This window comes from Alosa pseudoharengus, unplaced genomic scaffold (genome assembly GCF_046254945.1).
Source record: "Alosa pseudoharengus isolate Yale_2024_CS ecotype anadromous, Long Island Sound unplaced genomic scaffold, YU_APseudo_1.1 YU_APseudo_1.1_scf_4, whole genome shotgun sequence".
Lineage (NCBI taxonomy): Eukaryota > Metazoa > Chordata > Actinopteri > Clupeiformes > Clupeidae > Alosa > Alosa pseudoharengus.
This window is the reverse complement of record NW_027468774.1, coordinates 14,066,478-14,080,122: the sequence shown is the minus strand read 5'-3', so window position 1 is coordinate 14,080,122 and position 13,645 is coordinate 14,066,478.

Below are 13,645 nucleotides of genomic sequence, written 5' to 3'. Positions count from 1 at the left end.
TTTGGAAGACTGTCAAAAGCAATGGTTCACCTTAAGTTTAATGAAGTTCCTTGAATTTCCCCTTGGGGATCAATAAAGTATCTATCTATCTAATGAGTTGCCCAGTGCTCTCCGTTCCTGTGGTAGTTTTGGGTCGTTTAAGAAGGGTCTAAAGACATTCCTATTCAACATGTACTTAGTTGTTTAAGCGCTTATGTGTTATGGTTTGTATAATATTGTTTTATTTTCATTAGGCTGTTAATTAATTTGACATTATTGTCTATTATTGATATTCTCCTTAATGTAGTCTTACCATGTCATTGTTTTATATTATTGATTGAATGGACATTATTGTTTTATAATTGCCTTTCCCCTCATTTTCATTGCTTATTTTTATTAGGCTATTGATTGAATTGATATTATTGTTTATTATTACTATTCTCCTTATTATATTTGACCAACATTCTAATCTGTTCCCTGTTCAATTTTAAATATTATTATGTTGTTTTGTATTTATGTGTCGCTTTGGATGAAGGCGTCTGCCAAATCCATAACCATAACCATCTATCTATCTAATGTTAGAATAACTGACCACTGATCAGCACATCTGCGGAAACGATTAAAATCATTTAGGAGATCCACCTCGTGCTTCCACATGTGGTGTCCATGTCAGAAACAGACACCACGGGCCAGAAACACTGACCTCTGCACCCTGACTAATACGCTCCGCAATGCTAATTATCAGCATATCAGCCACTTTCACTAGACTGTCCCCTCCCAGGTTCTCCTCAGGGTTTCTTACTCCCTCAGTGAGATGATGTACTGGTCAGTGTGAGTGGAGTGGACTGGATCAGAGTTGGCATATTGGGACTTTGGAGTTGTAACACTGGGACTCCACACTGGGACTGCATGTTTGTGTGCAATTGTAACGCTAACCCTGTTTTGATAAGCAGTAGGCGGGGGGGGGGCGCCGTTCGGCTGGAGACTCATGGCTGGACACGGGAACAGTAGATGTGCTTGTGCACGTCTGCGGGGGTTAATGGTTTAGCCAGATGTTGGGGAGCGACCCTGGCCTGACCCCCCCTCCCCCCAAATCCCCCCACCCCACCCCCCATGCCCCAGAAGACCCTCGGCAGGAAGATTTACGCTCGGCTGGAAAACAGGGGAAAAATCCTGTCACTCTGCACGGGTAAAGAGCCATTTAGGCCCATTCTGTAATCATCCTTTAGGCAAGAGGCACGCCAGTGAACATTTCAGCATGTAATCTTTGTCAAGTAAACCAAAGTCAATGTGGGCAAAGCTGAATCCAAACAAAGGTTGATGGAAAGCCTCTTTAATGCTGAGCTTGTTCAAGGCCTCGCCTGCAATCTGAGATTATTTAATTAAGAGGGATTTAACCAACGAGTTCTTTACAACAGGAAAACACAGAAAAGGAATAAGTCTCTTCCCACAACTTGCACAAAACAATCAACAATGTTTATCTGCAAAATGTCTTTTCTGTAGGCCTTAAGTACTCCAAAGGTCTTGTGAGCACCCACCCCACAACCAATCTCTTACAGTGGGCACCAGTAGATTAAAGGGTTGAGAACATGCCATCCTACCCAGTTCAAAGATAACATCCGGGAGCAGAACTCAACCATTACATTCTGTAAAAACGGTAAAAAAAGTTTTAGAAGACTGCATTTTTTCGAATGTGTGCAGCGCTGTCACATCTAATGTGGCCAGTTCCGTTGATTATAGTGGAAGCTAATTGTTGCAGCTTGCACTCCGAGAAATGGAATGCTTCAGTTGCACGTGCTTGTTGCTGGGCTGTAAGGCCTTTGAGTAAATGTTAAGCCTCAAAAGCTCATGTGAGTTGTACTCCTCTGGTCTAGGAAGGTGCTGAGATTGGTTCAGTGTTTTTCTTTTGTGGTGCACAGCGGTTGACAGGCGTGCAGTGTGGTCTGACGTGGAACAAGTGGGGCTGTTTGGATGACGGGAGATAATCTTATCACTGGTGATGGAAATAGAGACCGGGGAGACACTCAGACTGGATGTGTGAGTGTGAAATGTCACACACACACGTGTGAGATGCCGCGTATCACGCACACACGCACACACACGCATTCCCATCAAATAACAAGCGGCCAGTGTGTATTCTGCTTGAGCTAACTCAGAGTGTCATGTTCCTTAGACTCCCTTTTAGTTTATTGTCCAGCATAATCCCAGTGAATGTTTTAACACTGCTGGCAAGGCGTTTACCCAGCTGATTTATTTTGTTGACTGCAGCTCCTGTGCTCCTCTCCAGCATGCAGTAAAGCTGTCGGAGCAGTAGAGTAGCCCCAGGTCTCCCAGGCCCTCAGCGCACTCCCACACCGCGGTGTCGGGAACGTTTCAACGGTGGATTTATCGTCAATTACAATGAAAGCTCCATATCCGTGTTTTCCCCACACAGTGTGGGGCCTTGAGGCTCCTGCCCGTGACGAGGAGCTGAGAGCTGGGAGGGAGGCCAAGCGACGCGCCTCCCCATCATCACCGCATGCTCCACTCCCCACATCGCTCTGCGAGGAGGAGCAGCAGCAACAGAAACACCACCAGCAGCAGTGACAGCAGCGCTCCTCTCATCTGCTAAAGCCATCAGGATGACAACCCCCCCCCCTCCCCCCCACGCCCCGGCCACCTCGCTGCTGCTGGAAAACAGTTTGCGTGCTGCTGCTGCCATCTCCAAACAAACAGAGGGGCCGTGGGCTCGGCTGACGAGACGTCGGTGCCCTTCCTCCTTTCCTGACTTATGCCCGGGGCCCCTGCTGAGCACCATAAGGCGGCTGTTTTTCCTGCAGCCTGCCTGCCTGCCTGCCTCCCGGGGCCGGGGTGGGGGCCCCCAGTGATGGCCCTCTGAAAGCTGGGTAAACAGAAGGAGAGGGCCTCTCCCCCCCTACACACACAACTCCTCTGAACTAACATTTCCAGCTAATCTAGAGGTTGTAAATAAGCAAACGCCTTCATACTACCCATTACTATACATGGGTAAGGGATGTGGGGTGGGGAGTGTTTGTGTGTGTGTGTATGTGTGTGTGTGCATGTGTGTGTGTGTTTATGTACTGTATGTGTGTATGTGTGTGCGTGTCCGTGTGTGTGAGTGTTTATGTATGTGTGTGTGTGTGGGTGTGTGCGAGTCCGTATGTGTGTGCGTGTCCGTGTGTGTGTACACGTGTGTGTGTGTGTGTGTGTCCTCGTGTATGTGTGCATTTGTGTATGTGTGTGTGTGCTAGGGCTTTCACGACTAGTGATTTTCAGTAGTCAACTAGTTGTTCATAATAGTTGACGAGTAGTCGACTAGTCGTTCATTTATTTGTTTATTAAGTTGATGCGTTAGTTGACATTAAGGAAGATGTAGAGGGTGGAGTTCTGGTAAATACTTAAAACTGTATTTTCGTAATGCAGAAAGAACATAACAATACGAAAATTCATGTATGTGTGTGTGTGCATGTCCGTGTGTTTGTGTATGCATGTGAGTGTGAGTGTGAGTGTGAGTGTGTGTGTGTGTGTGTGTGTGTGTGTGTGTGTGTGTGTGTGTGTGTGTGTGTGAGCATGTATGTGTGTGTGTGCATGCCCGTGTGTTTGTGTATGCATGTGTGTGTGAGTGTGTGTGTGTGAGTGTGTGTGTGTGTGTGTGAGTGAGTGTGTGTGTGTGTGTGTGTGTGCGTGTGCGTGTGTTTGCACTGTGCCATCATTCATCAGTCAGTGTCCTGGAGATGGCAAAGGAGAATGAATGCAGAGGATTAGAGGGACATTGAGACTCCCTAATGAAAGGGGCAGTGCTGGCTTGGCCAGTCTCTCCAGTCCAGAGAGGTGCTGCTGAGCTGACTGCCCAGAGGACCGCTACCTCAGCTCCCACGATGCATGTGTCCCTCTCGGCCTGCCTTGCCTTGCCCGCCTGTCTGGCTTTGAAGCTTAATCTGAACCTGATAGCCCAGGCTGGGCAGTCCACATGACCCTAATGGATGGACCATTCGGCACCAGCCCCCGCAGAAATGTACAGATCCAGCTCATGGAGAGAACGGGCTGTTTCACGTTGCTTTTTTTCTTTTCTTTAGTTTCAGTTTTATGCAGAAAATCAGATGGACTAGATCCACAGCGAAACGGAGGGAGAGATCATTTGGCCTCTCGTTTCCTCTCTGTCTCTCTATATCTTTCCCTCTCTCTGTCTCTTATTCCATCCTATAATTTACCAATTGTAACACCCACCAAAGTAATAACTTCCCACCAACATAATAAACCACCAACCTAATAAAAATCTGCATGTTTTAAACCCACCAACGTAATAATGTCCCACCAACGTAATAACCTAATAATTATTATGTTTGCAGGACGTTATTACGTTGGTGGGAAGGTTAAAAAAGTTAATGTAATAACTTCCCACCAATGTAATAAATCACTGATTTAGTGAAATTATATCTGTTTGATCAATTGTAAGGGTATAGTTGTCAACAACTGTCACCATTTAAACCAATCTTCATCTTACATGATTCTGTTGAGTACATTTATTGCTGTGGCAAATCATAATTCATAATGATGTGCCCACTGTAATGCTTTAGGTGATGTACTGTTCATGTATGAGGTCACAAATGACAGACTATGAGCATATGTAAATTCCTGATGATTCATGAGATATTAAGGAATTAATTCATGCATAAATTCATGATAATTCATGTACTGTACTCTTACCGTAAAGTGTTACCATTATATTTTTTCTTTTGATGTGTTTTTCCTACTGTTATTTGTACCATTGTGATGCTGGTTCAGGTGTTTGTAGGTTTCAGGAAACCTCTCAGCTATACAGGAAAAATAAATGAAAGTGGTCCTTCAGAAAGAATAATGTAGTGCCCTTTGTCTGTTATTTTAACATGAATCAGTTTGAACCATGTACACTGTAAAATAATCTGACCCAATGTTCCCACACCTTCTTAAAATGGCTCAATGGCTTGTCAAGGATTTCCCATGTTCAATTCCCTCAGACCCAACAGTTTAAGACATGATCAAGTTTAATTGTTACATTTTTTTTACAATAACTTTATAGCTTTACAGGAACTCAGAGATAACATTTAAAAAGGAGAGGCTTTAATGTGTCAATGCTTATCAATTGTGCTATGTTTCAGTGATGACTGACAAAGTAGTTCTCTTGCCTCCTCTAACAGAACATGTAGAAATTCAAATACTTTTAATGACCTATGTCTACTTATGTCTATTTTCAAACATTTTCAAGGCCTCATTTTCACAAATTCTCATGGCTTTTAAGGACCCGTGGGATCCCAACTGACCATTAGAAGGTTCATTTGCACAACACTTGCCATGTTCCCCTTTTTAGCCACATTCAGACACACAAACATGATGCTGCATCTTAACATGTGAAGGTAAAAGGTCAAGTGTTTCTACTATCCATAAAAGATAAGGTCTGTTCCACGCTTCAGTTGATTGCTCAGAGTCGGCGATGCTTGCTTTACTGTAAATGGAAATACCTATGCTGAAGTTTTCCTGTGTGCCCAGTAAATATTCAGTCGAGCGCTTGTGATTGTATCCATGTCATTTAGGGTCCAGGTTGACAGAAAAAAATAAATATCATTGATTCAAAAGTTAGGAGCATGTTCTTAACCACACACAGCAATGTCCATGTCAGTTGACAAAAGATTATCAGGATCAATGGTCTTTTGGGCCCCCACCATCAACTTCAAGGCAGCGCTGCCTGCAGGGCGCTAGGGTTAGTCAAGAGTTATGGTATGGGTTAAGGTTAGGATTAAGGTTAGGTGCCTTGATGTCGACAATGGCAGCACTGCCTTGAAGTCGACTGTGTGGGCCCAAAAGCAACGTTCATGTCAGTTGACGAAAGACTATCAGGCCTATTTCCTTATTGTTTCTACTATTTCATGATTATGTTTTTTGGGGGTGTTTTGTAATGTGTAGCCTAGCCTATAGTGTCGCCTGCCTCTGTACTCCCTCTAATTTAAAGCAACACCAAAGAATGTTACCTCTGTCGCACAGCACCGGCTTTGCAAATAACGATGTCCACAGTCAAGGTAGAATATGTTGCATGATTTTATGAAAGTACGATGTATTGTGGCATCAGATGCAAGTCAAATTTGCTACAGATCCACTACCTGATCTGGCAAATTTACATTGTGCGATTATAGCCGATAGAGGGCCGCGTAGCGAATGCAGAAGTGCCGTTCACCCTGTTACGAGTTGATGAACCACTGAAACGATTTTGGAAACATTATTTTAAGGTACAAAAACTCTTTGGTGTTGCTTTAAAAACAAAGAGAAGGCAGAAGAAAGTAAAGGGGCGGGGGGGGTACAAAGTTTTATGGTCATGAGATTGGTTTACATGGTGACAACTATACCCTTAAAATTGATAAAAACAGATATCATTGCACTAAATCGGTGAAAAGTTATTACATTAATATAACATATATATAACAACAACACAAATATAACAACTTTTTTAACCTTTCCACCAACATAACTACGGTTATTACGTTGGTGGGAAATTATTACGTTGGTGGGAAGGTATTACATTGGTGGGTTTAAAACCTGCAGATTTTTATTGCGTTGGTGGTTTATTACGTTGGTGGGAAGTTATTACGTTGGTGGTTATTACAGCCCATTCATCTTCCCTTGTTTTACCTCTCTCCTCCTCTTACCACCCAGGGATTGCTTTTTTCCTGATGCGCAGACTCGAGGCCCGAGTGCGCTTCCTGCTGAAGAGGCCTGTAAAGTCTCAGCAGACCATGACAGAGTTTGCTTTCCTGAGATTTAGAGCTTTGCTAAAGCCAACAAGTCAACAAGCGTATGGCTGACTCCCTAGCCCCCCCCCCCCCCCCCCCCGCTTACCTAACCAACACAGAGACCAGGGATTAGTTCACCTCCAGGGAACTCCAAAGGGCTGCAGGAAGACACTCTCATTACTTTTTTATTAGACCCTTAAATGGATAGTAATGAAAGACACTTGGAGTAAAGGCAATGAGACCGTAGGACCTGAAGAAGTGGGGAAATAGGGGTTAGACTGCTGAACTCTCATTTTACAAAATGCAGTTTCATCACATTAATCCATCAGGCAGCCTGTGAACACAAGAACTGTGCTGTCCAAGCGTTGTGTTCTGATGCACTCAGTTTACTCAGGCTTTGTGATATTGACTGTGTTCAAAGAAAGTATTTTCCTAGGTGCTGAGCCAATGGGTTTTTTTATGGCATGAGACCATACAACAGAAAAAAAAAAACATTACACTCAAATTATTTTCCTCTACTTTTTAAATGCAATATTCACACCTTCACAGGATTAAGGAATATGCCTTATCTATTCATTTCACAAGTGATCGCACCTTTCCTCTGAGTTTGACTGGCCCTGTAAATCGAATTTCCTTGGCCAGCGCTGTTTTTATAATCAATAAAATAAAATGTAAGTAAAGGTCATGCGCTCGTGTAATGCTCCAGGTTTATGATGACAGAATGTTAACATCCCAACACGGGTCTCCACACCTCCCCATAACCAACAACTTTGATGCTTCTTTTATGCCACTCGGGCCAGTAACAAGTCTTTATCTATGGCTCTTCAGTCTCTTTTATGAGTGGTCATAAAGTCACGCTAATAACTGTTCATATGCTGTAAATGGTCCTTCATGCATACTGACGCTGTTGTTTTTAAAGGCAGCATAAAGGCCAGCAAGATCCATGGCTTTGTACCTTTGGAAAAAATATCAGGTCATTGCTTAGGGCAGGGATGTACAAAATCCAGCTCCAGACGACAGCAATTCTACGGTTAAAATAATATCACTGTTACTTCTTATCATTCTCTTTATCTAAATAAAAAGCAAAATGTCAAGATTAAGCCATTTACATGTCTGGAAATTATGTATTTGCAAATCAAGACATGAGCTATGATAGTGGTCTAATTTAATTCCAGCATCTCATCTCAGTGATGGATAATGCTGATTAGAATTCTGCTGCCTCTTCAGCAGAGTCCTGTCTCCCGTGCTCAAGTTCAATTTATTTCTTTGTCCAAAATGGGCAATTTGATTGCAGACAGGATCACATACCACACGACAAGACACAACACAATACAATACAGACAGATATGCACAAAATAATAATTTAGTTGTGATAAATAGGTCTGACAATGCCTAAAAAGTCAGTAAAACCAAGATAAAACTTAATTAAATAACTTAGATATAAGAGGAGGAAGTGAATATGGGGGGGGGGGTCACTAAATGGACAAATCTATCTTTTCCTGTTGTGTACATTCAGTACTTGGATAGAAAAGGGGATGAAGGAATCTCATCTCACATACCAGGGTGGCATTAGTCATCCCGCACAGTGTGTGGCTGGAAGAGCTGTGTGGGACGGGGGCATGATGCAAGGCCCCTCGCAAATGGGATTTGTCTCTCATCCGTGAGTGATTCGGCCTCACTGCACTACATCAAACAAGTCGCCGTGGCAGTGCGCTCAGTGTTCCGCTTGGATAAGGCAGCCAGGAAGCAGGCGCCCAAAAAAAAAAATGCCACTCTCTTCTACCGGGTGCTTCACGGTGTTGCTGAGTATTTTAAACAGCAGGAGAGCCATGTGGAGGAGTTCAGCAAAGCAAACAAACGCAGACCACGGTCCATCTCGGCCGGATTTTTGGCCGGAGAAGGCTGGAGAGCCTCGCAAGGGATGACCGCTCTGCAGCGGGCAAGCAGTGGTGTGGGAGCGTGCTGGTCCCCAGGCCTTGATGAGCTGTGTTAGGCCTCCCCTGGGTGTCTGAGTGTGTGAGTGGAACATCATCCACAAACACACACGCGCACACACACACACACACACACAGACGCAGACGCGCACACGCGCACACACACACACACACACACACACAGACACACGCGCACACACACACACACACACTCAGGAACACACACACGCTCAGGCACACACACACACACACTCAGGAACACACACACGCTCAGGCACACACACATACACACAATTATACAATCCCAATCCACACTCACACACATATACACACACTCAACCATCAAGAGGCCCCCATCCTTCACTCCCCTTTCCTCCACACGCACAAGAAAAAACACCCGACCACGACACGACCAACGGAAGCCCGCTGTCCTTCCTGTTTCGCTCCAGCGCCATTGTGCACAGCATGCCATAAAGCGCGCCATTGTGAGCCTCTGATGTCCGACATTTGCCGTTATTTGTGGTTCTTTGGTTTTGCAAGGACTCCGACTGCATGCAATTTTCGACTGCGCTTGTATATGTCACGTCCCACGCGAGTGCTTTGAAGGAGGCCATTGTGGTGGAGGCATGTCTAAACTCTCCCCCTGTCTCCCTGATGTTCTGGGCAGCGGGTCGGCACACAGGTCGGGGCAGATGCACTGTTGGCGGCGTCTCCATGGTCATTTGTGGTGCAGCTGAGTGGCCATGGTTTTGTGTGGTGGAGCAGAGGATCACAGAGCAGAGAGCAGCTGGGCCTACAGAGCCAATATGGCCTCCATCTGGAGATGCTTAGGCTTTGTCTGGATGCCTCTTATTGTCTGCCTATGAGAGCGCGGATGTGTTTGAGCTAAGGCAATTTGTGTGTGTGTGTGTGTGTGTGTGTGTGTGTGTGTGTGTGTGTGTGTGTGTGTGTGTGTGTGTGGTGTGTGTGTGTGTGTGTGTGTGTGTGTGTGTGAATGTGTGCTGGCTTGCATGTATGTGTGTGTGTGTGTTTGTCTGTGTGTGTGTGTCTGTGTGTGTGTAGTTGTGTAAATGTGTGCACGTGTATGAGTTTATGTTTGTGTGTGTGTGTGTGTGTGTGTGTGTGTGTGTGTGTGTGTGTGTGTGTGTGTGTGTGTGTGTGTGCGTGTGTGTGTATGCATAAACACAGACACTCTTTATTCGTAGCTATGATAACGTACGTTTGACATGTGTTTTAAATCACAGTTTGACGTAAAACTATACCGCAGGGGAAGACAAATCAGGGAAAATAAGGCAATCGATTAGAAGAGAATTTTTGGAGGGTGATTTGTTGAGACTTTTTGTAGCTGCAAATATGCTCTCTCACACAAAGCCTTGCAACATCACGGGCTTCCATGACTCCATCACATCAGACTATCTGTTTTTTTTCACTGTAATAAGAATACTGGAGGACTCTTGCTATTTCCATGATGATGCACTGATACCATCTGAAATATGTGCAGGTCTCTCTGAGGATGTCTGAGCCTAAAATTATCATAATCTGTGTCCTTTGGCTTAAGCAAGGTAGCAAAGAGCGGTAACGCCATGGCGATAAAGATGTCAGATGGTGGTGATGGTGGTCTGATCAAATTAGGGTTTTTTTTTTTACATTTATTTGGCCTTTCCTTTTTCCACCATCTTTTTCCAACTGCCAACGCAGTACAATCATTGGCCATGTAATAAATGCATTTTTCAAATGTGCCCCAGTCTTCAGACCTGAGGCATCCATAAGTATGCTGTGCGTCTGGGATGCAGAACAAACATTATCAGCATCTGAGCCATCTGACCCAGTGTGGCGTGGCGCGGCGCAGCGCAGCAACAGTGTGTGAGAACATGCCCCTGCTCTGGGCCTGGCCCCCTGGCGCACCATATGGCTCGCATTCAGCACCACACTGGGAACCAGGCTGCCCCAGGCATCAGTATGCTAATGGGGATGCTGTCTGCTGGCGAGAGCTCCTTCTCTGTCCCAGTCAGGCTGTGGGCCCCAAGTCCCCCTCCGACCCCCTCTCTGTCCCCTAACCCCGGCCGTCTGGCCGTCCCTGATAGCTCGGTTCATTAGAATAGAGGAACACGGACGGAGGACAATGCCACATTCTCATGAGTCATCTGAGCATGAGCAGGGGCCATTTAAAAATGGAGCTGCGTCGTGGTGGCCCTGGGGTCGATGACGGCAGTGTGTGTGTGTGTGTGTGTGTGTGTGTGTGTGTGTGTGTGTGTGTGTGTGTGTGTGTGTGTGTGTGTGTGTGTGTGTGTGTGTGAGTGTGTGAGTGTGTGTGTGTGTGTGTTTGGCTGGGTCCGCTGTCTGGGTCTGGGTCTGAAGAGGAGGCCGAGTCTGGGTGTCCGCTGGGAATTGTGGTGGTGGTGGTGGTGGGGAGGAGGACATCAAACTCCATCAGACACTGGAGCGAGACGTAAACAATGATGGAATGAGGCTGAGATGGAGCAAGGGGACAGAGTTTGAGTTTGTCCCCTCTAGTCCACTTATGAGGTCACCCAAATGAATGTGTTCACAGACACGCAAAAAACAACAACAAAAAAATGGAATTGTCAATTGGGCTCTGTTCTTCTAGTTCCAGTCCATAGCTAACTTGCTCCAAGCTCATACTGCATGCTCAGGGAATCACTCACCATAGAAGAAAGAGAAAAAAACAGCCTGATGTCTGAGAACGTATGTATCGTGTGTATGTGTGTGTGTATAAACAGACAGGAAGCTGTATCTGATTAAAGCTCTGGCTTCCCTTGTTGTGTTTCGACATTTAAACTATTTACCCCAAGATGTCGGATAAAGCGCTTCTGATTTGACTGTGGCCTGGGCGGCGGGTTTATTTGCGCGGGCCTCTGAGGGACTATCCCGTGCCCCGTCATGACACCCTTCACAGGCTGCGCTCGGCTCGGCTCGCCGCTCCCAGGCCTTGAAGTCCGCGGAGGTCATGGGTGGCTTCGTATTAAACTCAGCTTGTTTGAATAAGAAGCCACCGCATGCTGGAGAGGAGCGGAGAGGAGCATGCTGGAGATCCCGCATGCTGGAGAGGAGCGGAGAGGAGCATGCTGGAGATCCCGCATGCTGGAGAGGAGCGGAGAGGAGCATGCTGGAGATCCCGCATGCTGGAGAGGAGCGGAGAGGAGCATGCTGGAGATCCCGCATGCTGGAGAGGAGCGGAGAGGAGCATGCTGGAGATCCCGCATGCTGGAGAGGAGCGGAGAGGAGCATGCTGGAGATCCCGCATGCTGGAGAGGAGCGGAGAGGAGCAGCAGTGTGCAGCTGACCACTGCCCAGATAAACAGCCCACATCAGGCCCACTTCCTCTGAGCGAGACCCAGGCATGCAAGGCATCGGTCAGGCCTAACGACGGTCCTTTCTGGGTGACCTACAGTGCAATGGGGCCGCAGAGAGAAACTTTCGTGTGGGAATGCCACCAATTCGTACCCTCTGGACCACAACGTAACACATACATAACACATCTCTCTTTTTATGGACTCCACATTCTATTTATTAGGGCACCAGCGTTGATGTGGAGTGATGCAGCCAATTATTACTGTGTCTGCACAGGCCCATATGTGCCTTTACTGTTGTTGTTTTTTAACTACATCTAGAGTCACAGTTTCACCAGGAAATTATCACAGCCAGTCGTGAGGTGGCTGGAGTATGGAGTATCTTAAAGTAGCACTAAAGAAGATTTGATCTCGGTTCCCCATACAATTGAGAAGCGCAATAATAAACAAATCAAAATAAGTATCTTTTGCTACAAAGTATGAACAACTCCGATACAATATAGAGGGAATGCACCGACAGCAGTCTGTAGAAAGAGATCTCTGAATTCCTGTAGCATAGCAGCTCTTCCATCTCGATTTCGGAGGGGGTAGAGGGTGCAGTGTTCCTACATCAACACAGAAAGTTGCTAAGTCGGTAATCGCCTAAAGATGGCCGCTCAGACAATGGCTGAAGTGCACTTTGTTATGTTATGAGGTTATGTGCCATCAAAATGATTTTGGAAATGTTATGTTAAGGTAAAACAAACTCTTAAGGGAGCCTTTAAACAAATCCTAAGCGGTGGTATATATGGACATTTATAGCCACTGTTAACCAAAACCACATTCAGTTCAGCACTGACACAAACTGGCATTGGTCATCTCTTGGCCTGCATTGGGTTCTGATTGTGGCCTTTGTTCTGCCAGCACCACCGTGCCTTATCAGTTCAGCAACATTAGCATGATCCATAGGCATCAGTCATCACCTCAATTTACATACTGATGAAATGCTAGCCAGTTAGAGTAACGTTATTAGGATGTGACAGTGCTTCGCTGCACAACAGGCCATGTGAAAATGTCCATGCATACATAATGCACTTTACTAAAGCTGTGCACACTGTGGAGTGCGTGCGGCCCGGACCCGCTCCAGATCTGGCTCCATTGCAGCATCAGCTGCTGCCTGGGAATGCATGAGCTCATTCTCTCTAATGTGACCAAAGGGCTTCTATCCAGATTGGCGCAGGTCATGTGGGACTCCAGTCCAGTCATGTGCTATGTGCACACCGGGAGTCCACTGAGCATAGCCTATATGTGAATGTCTGTTGACCCCTGCTGGTGACATATGATCATTACAGTTGAGCAAGTCATCCAAACAGATTGCCTGCTCATTGCCCCCAGAGAAGAGCTGGGGGTGCATAATGAACAATAATCTAGTCTCCTGTTTGGATGAGGATTTAAGTGTCTGTTGGGATATTCTGCTGCTGAGAACATTTTGCCGCCTCCATTATATTCTGGGTCATAAAACAGATGGAGAGATTTACTCAAGGGTTGTCTTTCTTGCCCCTATTTTCTGGCTCCATGTATTTTCAGTGCCAACTTCATTTTCAGCTATCACTATTGGCAATAAGCAGTCAAGGAATTATTCTGCATCCATTTCACATTATTGAGACGAAAATAAGAGCCA